General features: G+C 36.8%; 1 protein-coding gene across 6 annotated transcripts in view; it reads left to right on the forward strand.

Moving 5' to 3' along the window:
• KCNQ5 (potassium voltage-gated channel subfamily Q member 5) overlaps positions 1 to 12782 on the forward strand; it is a 564981-nt gene that overhangs the window by 454389 nt on the left and 97810 nt on the right. The window lies entirely within an intron of this gene.

Genomic DNA, 12782 nt, shown 5'->3' on the forward strand with positions numbered 1-12782 from the left:
TGATAAAGGGATGCTAGATTTTGTCGAATGCTTTTTCTGCATCTATTGAGATGATCATGTGATTTTGATTCTTAATTCTGTTTATGTGCTGTATCACATTTATTGACTTGCATATGTTAAACTATCCCTGCATCCCTGGTATGAAACCCATTTGATCATGGTGGATTATCTTTTTGATACATTGTTAGATTCAGTTAGCTACTAGTTTGTTAATGATTTTAGTATCTATGTTCATCAGGAATATTGGTCTGCAGTGTTCTTTTTTGATTATGTCCTTTCCTGGTTTTGGTATGAGGGTGATACTGGCTTCATAGAATGAATTAGGGAGGGTTCCCTCTTTATCTTGTGGAATAGTGTCAATAGGACTGGTACCAATTCTTCTTTGAATGTCTAGTAGAATTATGCTGTGAATCCATCTGGTCCTAGACTTTTTTTTTTTTTTTTTTTTTTTGGTAATTTTTTAACTACCATTTCAATCTCTTTGCTTGTTATTGGTCTGTTCAAGGTATCTAATTCTCCCTGATTTAAACTAGGAGGGTTGTATTTTTCCAGAAATTTATCCATCTCTTCTAGATTTTCCAGTTTATGTGTGTAATGGTATTCATAGTAGCCTTGAATTATCTTGTGTATTTATGTGGTGTCAGTTGTAATATCTCCTATTTCATTTCTTCTTGAGCTAATTTGGATTTTCTCTCTTCTTTTCATGGTTAATCTTGCTAGCGTTCTATCAATTTTATTCATCTTTTCAAATAACCAGCTTTTTGTTTCACTTATCTTTTGTATTTTGTTTGTTTGTTTCAAATTCATTTAGTTCTGCTCTGATCATGGTTATTTCCTTTCTTCTGCTGGGTTTGGGTTTGGTTTGTTCTTGTTTCTCTAGTTCCTTGAAGTGTGACCTTAGATTGTCTGTTTGTGCTCTTTCAGACTTTTTGATGTAGGCATTTATGGCTGTAAACTTTCCTTTTAGCATCGCCTTTGCTGTGTCCCAGAGATTTTGATATGTTGTGTCACTGTTGCCATTCAGTTCAAAGAATTTTTTAATTTCCATCTTGATTTGATTTTTGACCCAATGATCATTCAAGAGCAGGTTATTTAATTTCCATGTATTTGAGTGGTTTTGAAGGTTCATTTTGGAGTTGATTTTCAGTTTTATTCCACTGTGGTCTGACAGAGTGCTTGATATAATTTGAATTTTCTTAAATTTATTGAGGCTCATTTTGTGGCCTATCATATGGTCTGTCTTCAAGAAAGTTCCATGCACTGTTGAAGAGAATGTATATTCTGTGGTTGTTGGATGGAATGTTCTGTATATATCTGTTAAGTCTATTTGTTCCAAGGTATAGTTTAAATCCATTGTTTCTTTGTTGACCTTCAGTCTTGATTACCTGTCTAGTGCTGTCAGTGGAGTACTGAAGTCTCCCACTATTATTGTGTTGCCGCCTGTCTCATTTCTGAGGTCTATTAGTAATTATTTTATAAATTTGATAGCTCCAGTGTTAGGTGCATATATGTTTAGGATTGTGATATTTTCCTGTTGGACTAAGCCTTTTATCATTATATAATGCTCTCTTTGTCTTTTTTTTTTTTTTTTTTTTTTTTGAGACGGAGTCTTGCTCTGTCACCCAGGCTGGAGTGCAGTGGCTGGATCTCGGCTCACTGCAAGCTCCGCCTCCCGAGTTCATGCCATTCTCCTGCCTCAGCCTCCCGAGTAGCTGGGACTACAGGCACCCGCCACCTCGCCCGGCTAGTTTTTTGTAATTTTTAGTAGAGACGGGGTTTCACCGTGTTAGCCAGGATGGTCTCGATCTCCTGACCTCGTGATCCGCCCGTCTCGGCCTCCCAAAGTGCTGGGATTATAGGCTTGAGCCACCGCGCCCGGCCCTCTCTTTGTCTTTTTTAACTGCTGTTGCTTTTAAGTTTGTTTTGTCTGTTATGAGAATAGCTACTCCCACTTACTTTTGGTGTCCATATTCCAAAAATGTCTTTTTCCACCCATTTACCTTAAGTTTGTGCGATTCCTTATGTGTTAGGTGAGTCTCTTGAAGGCAGCAGGTATTTGGTTGGTGAATTCTTATCCATTCTACAATTCTATATCTTTTAAGTGGAATATTTAAGCCATTTACATTCAACATGAGTATTGAGATGTGAGGTACCATTCCATTCATTATGCTATTTGTTGCCTGTATACCTTGGTTTTTTTGTTTTTGTTTTTGTTTTTTAAATTGTATTTTTGTTTTATAGGTCCTGTGAGATTTATGCTTTAAAGAGGTTCTGTTTTGATGTGTTTCCAGGATTTGTTTCAAGATTTAGAGCTCCTTTTAGCAGTTCTTGCAGTGGTGGCTTGGTAGTGGTGAATTCTCTCAGAATTTGTTTGTCTGAAAAAGACTGTGTCTTTCCTTCATATATGAAGCATAGTTTTGCTGAATACAAAATTCTTGGCTGGTAATTGTTTTGTTTGATGAGGTCGAAGATAGGGCCCCAATCCCTTCTAGCTTCTAGGGTTTCTGCTGAGAAATCTGCTGTTAATCTAATAGGTTTTTATTTGTAGGTTACCTGGTACTTTTGTCTCACTGCTCTTAAAATTCTTTCTTTCGTCTTAACTTTAGATTACCTAATGACAATGTGCCTAGGTGACGATCTTTTTGCGATGAATTTCCCAGGTGTTCTTTGTGCTTCTTGTATTTGGATGTCTAGCTCTCTAGCAATGCTGGGGAAGTTTTCCTCTGTTATTCCCTGAAATAAGTTTTCCAAACTTTTAGATTTCTCTTCTTCCTCAAGAACACCGATTATTCTTAGCTTTGGTCATCTATCCTAATCCCAGACTTCTTGGAGGCTGTGTTCGTATTTTCTTATTCTTTTTTCTTTGTCTTTGTGGAGTGGGTTAACTAAAAGACCTTGTCTTAGACCTCTGAATTTCTTTCTTCTACTTGTTCAATGCTATTGCTGAGACTTTCCAGAGCATTTTGCATTTCTATAAGTGTGTCCATTGTTTCCTGAAGTTTTTATTGTTTTTTATTTATGCTATCTATTTCCTTGAATATTTCTCCCTTCACTTCTTGTATCATTTTTTGGATTTCCTTAAATTGCGCTTCCCATGTCTCTGGTGTCTCCCTGATTAGCTTAATAATTAACCTCTTGAATTCTTTTTCAGGCAAATCAGGAATTTCTTCTTGGTTTGGGTCCATTGCTGGTGAGTTAGTGTGATTTTTTTGGGAGTTATAAAGAACTTTGTTTTGTCATATTACCAGTTTTGGTTTCCAGTTCCTTGTCATTTGGGTAGGCTCTGTCAGAGGGAAGGTCTAGGACTGAAGGCTGTTGTTCAGATTCTTTTGTCCCACAGGGTGTTCTCTTGATGTAGTTCTCTCCCCCTATTCCTATGGATGTGGCTTTCTGAGAGCTGAGCTGTAGTGATTGTTATCTGTCTTGTGGATCTAGTCTTCCAGACTCCGGGTTGGTACTGGGGGTTGTCTGCACAGAGTCCTGTGATGTGAACTGTCTGTGGATCTCTCAGCCATGGATACTAGCACAGTATTTAGGGTGTCTCCCAGCTCCCTCAGGAGCAATCTGCTTCCATCAGGGGGTCTGTGGGTCCTCTCTATTTTCGTTTTAAAGGCAGACTTTGTAATAGGACACACTAGTGGGCAAGTTATAGTTGTATACTGATAAGCAAATTGTTTAAATTATTTGAATCCAAGTTTCCTCATATAATCACAAGGTGAGGTCCCACAATAGGTCGTCTGCAAGCTGAGGAGCAAGGAAGCCAATCTGAGTCCCAAAACCCTAAAAGTAGGGAAGCCAACAGTGCAGCCTTCAGTCTGTGGTCAAAGATCCAAGAGTCCCAAAACTGAAGAACTTGGAGTCCAATGTTCAAGGACAGGAGGCTTCCAGGATGGCAGAAAGATGTAGGCTGGGAGACTAAGCCAGTCTCAGGAAGTGGCTTAAATTAGGTGATCTGGGATGGTTTTCTGTGGAGCTGACATTTCAGCAGGTACCTGAATTCAGACCTGGAAGTAAGAGAAATTCAGAAAGAGAGAAGCAAGGGCAAAGATCCTGAGGAAAAAAAAAAAAAAAAAAAGAGCTTGGTGTGCTGATGAATTGATGAATAGCAAGGCAGAAGAGGAAGAAGCAGAATGAGAGAGAGCATGGTAGAAGACCATGTCTGAGAAGTTAGCTGAGGTCAATCATGAAGAACCCTGCAGGTCATGGAGAGAAGCTGGGACTTTGTTCTAAGAGATTTGGGGGACCCCTGAAGCAGTTTGATGATAGGAGAGACATGATATTCAAAGACATTCCCTGGCCTAGCTTTAGCATATCTAGTTAACCTTCTCTTTACTAATCCTTTACTTTTCTTTCATTGTAAATTGAGAAATTATAGTTATATGTTTATGGGGTAGAAAGTGATGCTATGATTTATGAATACAATGTGGAATCATTACATCATGCTAATTAACATATCCACCACCTCAAATACATATCAATTTTTGTGGTGTGGCTGGGTGCAGTGACTCACTCCTATAATCCCAGCATTTTGGGAGGCCAAGGCAGGGGGATCATTTGAGGTCAAGAGTTTTAGATCAGCCTGGCCAACATGGTGAAACCCCGTCTCTACTAAAAATACAAAAAATTAGCTGGGTGTGATGGTGCATGCCTGTAATCCTAGCTACTCAAGAGGCTGAAACAGGAGAATCACTTGAACCTGCGAGGCGGAGGTTGCGGTAAGCTGAGATCGTGCTACTGCACTCCAGTCTGGGTGACAGAGTGAGTCAGTCTCAAAAAAAAAATTGTGGTAAGAACATTTGAAATTTAGTCTTAGTAATTTCGAAATGCACAATACACTTATTACTAACTGTATTCACCACACTGTACAATAGATCTCATATATATATTACATATATATACATATATATACACACATACACATACACATATTGTTCCTGTCTAACTGAGGCTTTGTGTCCTTTGACCATCATCTCCCCATTCCCCCAACGCCCAGCCTCTGGTAACCAGCATACTACCCTCTTCTACCATGGGTTTCATTGTTTCAGATTCCACATGTAAGTGAAAACATGCAGTATTTACCTTTCTGTGCCTGGTTTATTGCAGATCATCTCATTAGATGCAGAAACATCATTTGACCAAATTTTATTTCATAATAAAAATCCTCAACAAATTAGGTACAGAAGGAATGTACCTCAACACAATAAAAACCATATATTATAAGCCAACAGCTAACATTATACTCCACAGTGAAAAATGGAAATTCTTTCCTCTAAGATCCAGAACAAAATAAGGATGCCCACTTGAGCAAGATCCAGTGCTGTGCTGGCCTCCGGTCTAATAGTGATGGTGGCCACAAGGCTGCTTGTGTCAACCCTCACCAAGCTCCAGGCACCTCAGCACAGAGAAAGAGAGACTCCATTTGTTTGGGAGAATGTAAAGGAAGAGAACAAGAGTCTCTGCCCAGTAATCCAGAGAATTCTTTCAGATCTCATTCAAGACCACCAAGGTGATGCCTCTACAAGTCTATAAGAACCATAGCATTACTGGGCTTGGGGCACCCCTTAATGCAGAAAAGGCTGCAGTTACCAAAAACTTAGATCATAATACTGAAATCCCTTCAAATGCCAGGAAAGCCTTTCCAAGGAGGATGGCTACAAACAAGCCCAGATTACAAAGACTACAATAAATACCTAACTCTTCAATGCCCAGACACTGACAAACACCACAACTTCAAGATCATCCAGGAAAACATGACCTCATTAAACAAACTAAATAAGGCACCAGGGACCAATCCTATAGAGACAGAGATGTGTGACCTTTCAGACAGAGAATCCAATATAGCTGTGCTGAGAGCATTCAAAGACACTCAACATAACACAAAGAAAGAATTCAGAATTTTATCAAATACATTTAACAAATAAATTGAAATAATTAAAAAGAATCAAGCAGAAAATCTGGAGGTCAAAAATGCAACTGACATACTGAAGAATCATCAGAGTCCCTTAATAGCAGAATTGATCAAGCAGAAGAAAGAACTAGTGAGCATGAAGACAGGCTATTTGAAAATACGTGGTCAGCAGAGACAAAGGAAAAAAGAATAAAAAAGAAGGAAATGCCCAAAATATCCATAAAATAGCTTCAAAGGGGCAAATCTAAGTTATTGACCTTAAAGAGTAGGTAGAGAGAGAGAGAGAGAGAGAGAGAGAAAGTGTGTTCAAAGGGATAATAACAGAACTTCCCAAACCTAGAGAAAGATAGCAATATTCAAGTAAAAGAAGGCTATAGAGTACCAAACAGATTTAACCTCAAAGCATTTACTAATAAACTTGCAAAGATCAAGGATAAAGAAAACATTTTAAAATCAGCAAAAGAAGAGAAATAAATAACATACAATGGAGTTCCAATACATCTGGCAGCAGACTTTTCAGTGGAAACCTTACAGGCCAGGAAAGAGTGGCATGGCATATTTAAAGTGCTGAAGGGAAAATATATTTTATCCTAGAATAATGTATCTGGCAAAAATAGCCTTCATAAAGGAGAAATAAAGACTTTCCCAGACAAACAAAAACTGAGGCCTTTCATCAACACCAGAACTGTCCTACAAGAAATGCTAAAGGGATTTCTTTTGTTTGAAAGAAAAAAGGCATTAAGGAGCAATAAGAAACCATCTGAAGGTAGAAAACTCACTGGTAATAGTAAGTACACAGAAAAACAGAAAATTATAGCACTATAATTGTGCTAATTACTTATATTTTAAGTAGAAAGACAAAAAGATGAACTTATCAAAAATAATAACTACAACAACTTTTCAAGATATACACAGTATAATAAGATAAAGTAGAAACAACAAAAAGTTTAAAAGTGGGATGACAAAGTTAAAATGTAGCATTTTCATTAATTTTCTTTTTGCTTATTTGTTTATGCAATCAGAGTTAAGTTGTCATCAGTTTAAAATAATGGGTTATAAGATATTATTTGCAAGCCTCATAGTAACCTAAAATTAAAAAGCATACAATGGATACGCAAAAAAAATAAAAAGCAACAAACTAAATCATACAACCAGAGAAAATCACTTTCACTGAAAGGAAGACAAGAAGGAAAGAAAGAAGGAAGAGAAGACCACAAAACAACTAGAAAACAAATAACAAAATGGCAGGAGTAAGTCTTTACTTATCCATAATAACACTGAATATAAATGGATTAAACTCTCCAATCAAAAGATGCAGAATTGAATGGATTCAATGGATTAAAATTAAATTTTAAAAAGCAAGACCCAATGATCTGTTGACTACAAGAAACATACTTCGTCTATAAAGACACACAAAGACTGAAAATAAAAGGATAAAAAAAGATATCCCATGCAAATGGAAACCAAAAAAGAGCAAGAGTAGCTACACTTATATCAGACAGACTAGGTTTCAAGACAAAAGCTATCAAAAGAGACAAGGAAAGTCATTATATAATGATAAAGGAATCAATTCAGCAAGAGGATATAACAACTATAAATATATATGCACCCAACACTGGAGCACCCAGATATACAAAGCAAATATTATTAGAGCTTGAGAGAGACATATCCCAAGACAATAATAGCTGGAAACATCAACACCCAACTTTCAGCATTGGACAGATCATCCAGACAGAAAATCAACAAAGAAACATCAAACTTAATCTGCCCGATAGACCAAATGGACGTAATAAATATTTATAGAACATTTCATCCAACAGCTGCAGAATACTCCACACACTTCTCCTAAGCACATGGATTATTCTCAAGTATAGATCAGGATAGGCCATATGTTAGGCCACAAAACAAGTCTTAAGACATTCAGAAAATTGAAATAATATCAAGTATCTTCTCTGATCACAATTGAATGAAACTAAAAATCAGTAGCAAGAGAAAATTTGGAAACTATACAAACCCATGTAAATGAAACAATATGCTCCTGAATGACCAATGGGTTAATGAAGAGATTAAGAAGCAAACTGAAAAATTTCTTGAAACAAATGATAATGGAAGCACAACCTATCAAGACCAATGGGATACAGCAAAAGAAGTACTAAAAGGGAAGTTTATAACTATAAGTGCTTACACCAAAAAAGAAGAAAACCTTCAGATAAACAACCTATTATGCAACCTACAAGAGCAAATCAAACCCAAAGTTAATAGGAGAAAGGAAATAAAAATCAGAGCAGAAATAAATGAAATTGAAACAAAGAAAATATGAAAGATAAACAAGGCCAGGCACAGTGGCTCACACCTGTAATCCCAGCACTTTGGGAGGCCGAGATGGGCAGATCACGAGGTCAGAAGATTGAGACCATCCTGGCTAACATGGTGAAACCCTGTCTTTGCTAAAAAAAAAAAATACAAAAAAATAGCTGGGTGTGGTGGTGGGCACCTGTAGTCCCAGCTACTCAGGAAGCTGAAGCACGAGAATGGCGTGAACCGGCCGGGCGCGGTGGCTCAAGCCTGTAATCCCAGCACTTTGGGAGGCCGAGACGGGCGGATCACGAGGTCAGGAGATCGAGACCATCCTGGCTAACATGGTGAAACCCCGTCTCTATTAAGAAATACAAAAAACTAGCCGGGCGAGGTGGCGGGCGTCTGTAGTCCCAGCTACTCGGGAGGCTGAGGCCGGAGAATGGCGTGAACCCGGGAGGCGGAGCTTGCAGTGAGCTGAGATCCGGCCACTGCACTCCAGCCCGGGCGACAGAGCGAGACTCCGTCTCAAAAAAAAAAAAAAAAAAAAAAAAAAAAGAGAATGGCGTGAACCTGGGAGGCAGAGCTTGCAGTGAGCCGAGATTGTGCTATTGCACTCCAGCCTGGACGACAGAGTGAGACTCCGTTTAAAAAGAAAAAAAAAAAAAAGATAAACAAAACAAAAAGTTGTTTTTTGAAAAGATAAACAAAAATGGCAAACTTAGCCAGACTAAGAAAAAAAAGAGAAGACCCAAATAAATAAAATCAGAGATGAAAAAGGAGACATTAAAACTGATACTACAGAAATTCAAAGGATCATGAGAGGCTACTGTGACAAACTATATACCAATAAATGGGAAAACTTAGAAGAAATGGATAAATTCCCATATACATACAACCTACCAACATTGAACCATGAAGAAATCCAAAACCTGAACAAACCAATAACAAATAATGAGATTGAAGCCATAATAAAAATTCTCCCAGCAAAGAAAAACCCGGGACCTGATGGCTTTACTGTTGAATTCTACCAAACAACGAAAGAAGAACTAATACCAATCCTGCTCAAACTGCTCCAAAAAGCAGAGGAGGAACCAATACTTCTAAACTTATTCTACGAGGCCAGTGTTACCCTAATACCAAAACCAGACAAAAATACATTTAAAAAAGAAAACTACAGGTCACCATCCCTCATGAACATTGATGCAAAAATCCTCGACAAAATACTAGCAAACCGAAATCAACAACACATTAAAAAGATCATCCATCATGACCAAGTGAGATTTATCCAAGGGATGCAAGGATGTTTCCTCCTATATTTAGAACACAACAAAGATGCTCATTTTCACCACTGCTATTCAACATAGTACTGAAAGTCCTAGCTAGAGCAATTAGAGAAGAGAGAAATAAAGAGCATCCAAATTGGGAAGGAAGAAGTCAAGTTATCCTGGTTTGCAGATGATATGATCTTATATTTGGAAAAACCTAAAGTTCCCATCAAAAAGCTATTAGAACTGATAAACAAATTCAGTCAAGTTGCAGAATACAAAATCAAATACAAAAATCAGTAGCATTTCAATATGCCAACTGCAAATAATCTGAAAAAGAAATTGAGAAAATAATCCCATTTACAATAGCTACATATAAAATTAAATACCTAGGAATTAACCAAAGACGTGAAAGATCTCTACAAAGAAAACTATAAAACACTGATGAAAGATATTAAAGAGCATACAAAAAATGGAAAGATATTTCATGTTCATTGATTAGAATAATCATTATTGTTAAAATGTCCATATTTCTCAAAGCAATCTACAAATTCAGAGCAATTCCTATCAAAAATACCAATGACATTCATCACATAAATAGAAAAAACAGTTCTAAAATGTATATGGAATCAGAAAATACCCAGAATAGCCAAAGCTATCCTAAGCAAAAAGAGAAAAACTGGAGAAACTACATTAGCTGACTTCAAATTATACTACAGAGATATAGTAACCTAAACAAAATGATACTGGCATAAAAACACATATAGACCAATGGAACAGAAGAGAGAAACCAGAAATAAATCCATACATCCACAGTGAACTCATTTTTTACAAAAGTACCAAGAACATGCAATGAGGAAAGGACAGTGTCTTCAATAAAAGGTGCTGGAAAAACTGGATATCCAAATGCAGAAGAATGAAATTAGACCCCTATCCCTTGCCATATGGAAAAAAATCAAATCAAAATGGGATTAAAGACTTAAATCTAAGACCTCAAACTATGAAACTACTACAAGAAAACATGAGGGAAATTCTCCAGGGCAAGGATTTCTTGAGTAATATCCCACAAGCACAGGCAACCAAGGCAAAAATGAACAAATGGGATCACATCACATGAAAAAGCTTCTGCACAGCAAAGGAAACAATCAAAAAAATGAAGAGACAACCCACAGAATGGGGTGAAATATTTGCAAATTATCCATCTGACAAAGGATTAATAACCAGAATATATAAGGAGCTCTAACGACTGTATAGGAAAAAATAAAACAATACAATTTTAAAATGGGCAAAAAAAATCTAAATAGATATTTCTCAAAAGACGACATTACAAACCACAAACAGGTATATGAAGAGGTGCTCAATATAATTACTCATCAGAGATATGCAAATCAAACTGCAATGATATATCATCTCACTCCAGTAAAAATGGCTTTTATCCAAAAGACAGGCAATATCAAATGCTGGCAAGGATGTGGAGAAAAAGGAACCATTGTACACTGTTGGCGGGAATGTAAATTAGTATAAATTAGCCACTATGGAGAAGAGCTTGGAGGTTTCTCATAAAGCTAAAAATAGAGCTACCATATGATCCAGCAATCCCACTGCTAGGTACATAGCCAAAAGAAAGGAAATCAGTATATCAAAGAGACATCTGCACTCTCATGTTTATTGCAGCACTATTCACAATGGCCAAGATTTGGAAGTAACCCAAGCATCCATCGACAGACAGAGAAAGAAAATGTGGCATATATACACAATGGAGTACTATTCAACCATTAAAAAGAACGAGAACCTGTCATTTGTAGCAAGTGTATGCAAGTGGAGCTCATTTTGTTAAGTGAAATAAGCCAGGCACAGAAAGACAAACTTCACACGGTCTAATTTATTTGTGGAAGCTAAAAATTAACAGTTGAACTCACAGAGATAGAGAGTGGAATGATGGTTACCAGAGTATGAGAAGGGTAGTGGAGAGAGTGAGCAGGGAGGGAAGCAGAGATGGCTAATGGATACAAAAAAAAAAAAAAAACTGAAAGAGGGAATAACATCTAGTATTTGAAAGTACAACAGTGTGACTATAGTCAATAATAATTTAGTTGTACATTTTAAAATAATTAAGAGTATAACTGGATTATTTGTAACACAAAGGATAAAGGCTTGAGGTGATGGATACCTCATTCACCCTGATATCATTATTACATATAGCATGCCTGTATCAAAATATCCCATATAACTCATAAATACATATACCTACTATGTACCCACAAAAATTAAAAATTATTAATAAATTATTTGTTTGATTTTAAAAAAACAAGGATGCCCACTTTTGCCACGTCTATGCGATATAGTAGTGGAAGTCCTTCCCAGAGCAGTTAGACAAGAGAAAGAAATAAAAGACATCCAAATAAGAAAGGAAGAAAGGAAATTGTTGCTGTTTGCTGACAACATAATCTTATATATAGAAAACCCTAAAGATTCCAGAAAAAAAGCTGCTAGAACTAATAAATTCCGTACGGTTGCAGGATACAAAATCAACACCACAAAAATCACTAGCATTTCTATACACTAACAACAAACTTTCCAAAAAAGAAATCAAGAGAACAATCCCACTTACAGTAGCTACAAAGATTAAAATACTTAGGAATAAATTTAACCAAAGAGCTGAAAGACCTGTACACTGTTGTCTATAAAATATTAATAAAATAAATTAAAGAAGTCACTAATCCTTTCTAAATCCACCATGCCCCAGTCCAGCTGAACAACTTGTACTTTTCAGAATCTACTCTATGTGTTCTCACTGCTCTGCAGCTAGCCACCTCTTTCACCCTCCCTAGATCACCTTCTTTACCATTTCTGCTTCTCAAAATGTTACCCCTCTTTCAAAGCCCAGGTGTGATGACATCTCCCTAGTAAAGCTCCCTCAACACCTCAAGCTTATAATAACTAATCTCTTCCTTCAATTCCCATAGCAGGTTATTTGTACCTCCATTATAATACCTCTCTCATTCTATGTGTATTTTAATTATTCATGTGTGGCATGTTTCTCTTATTAGGCCATAAATATCTTAGGACAAGAACTATGCCCTCATTTTTGTTCCACTACAAATCTTAACACATACCTTGCACACACCAGACCTTCAGGAAATGCCTGCCAAGGTAATGAAGGGACTGCCTAAATTAACATAAATTATTATTCTATGTACTGATCCGGTACTAAATCCATGGTGCTATCATTTCTGAATCACTGATGGTTATCCACTTACTTAAATAACCTTTCTTTGAATACACTTAGAAAAGACAGAAAACTGTGTTAT

Source organism: Papio anubis, chromosome 6, assembly GCF_008728515.1.
Source record: "Papio anubis isolate 15944 chromosome 6, Panubis1.0, whole genome shotgun sequence".
Lineage (NCBI taxonomy): Eukaryota > Metazoa > Chordata > Mammalia > Primates > Cercopithecidae > Papio > Papio anubis.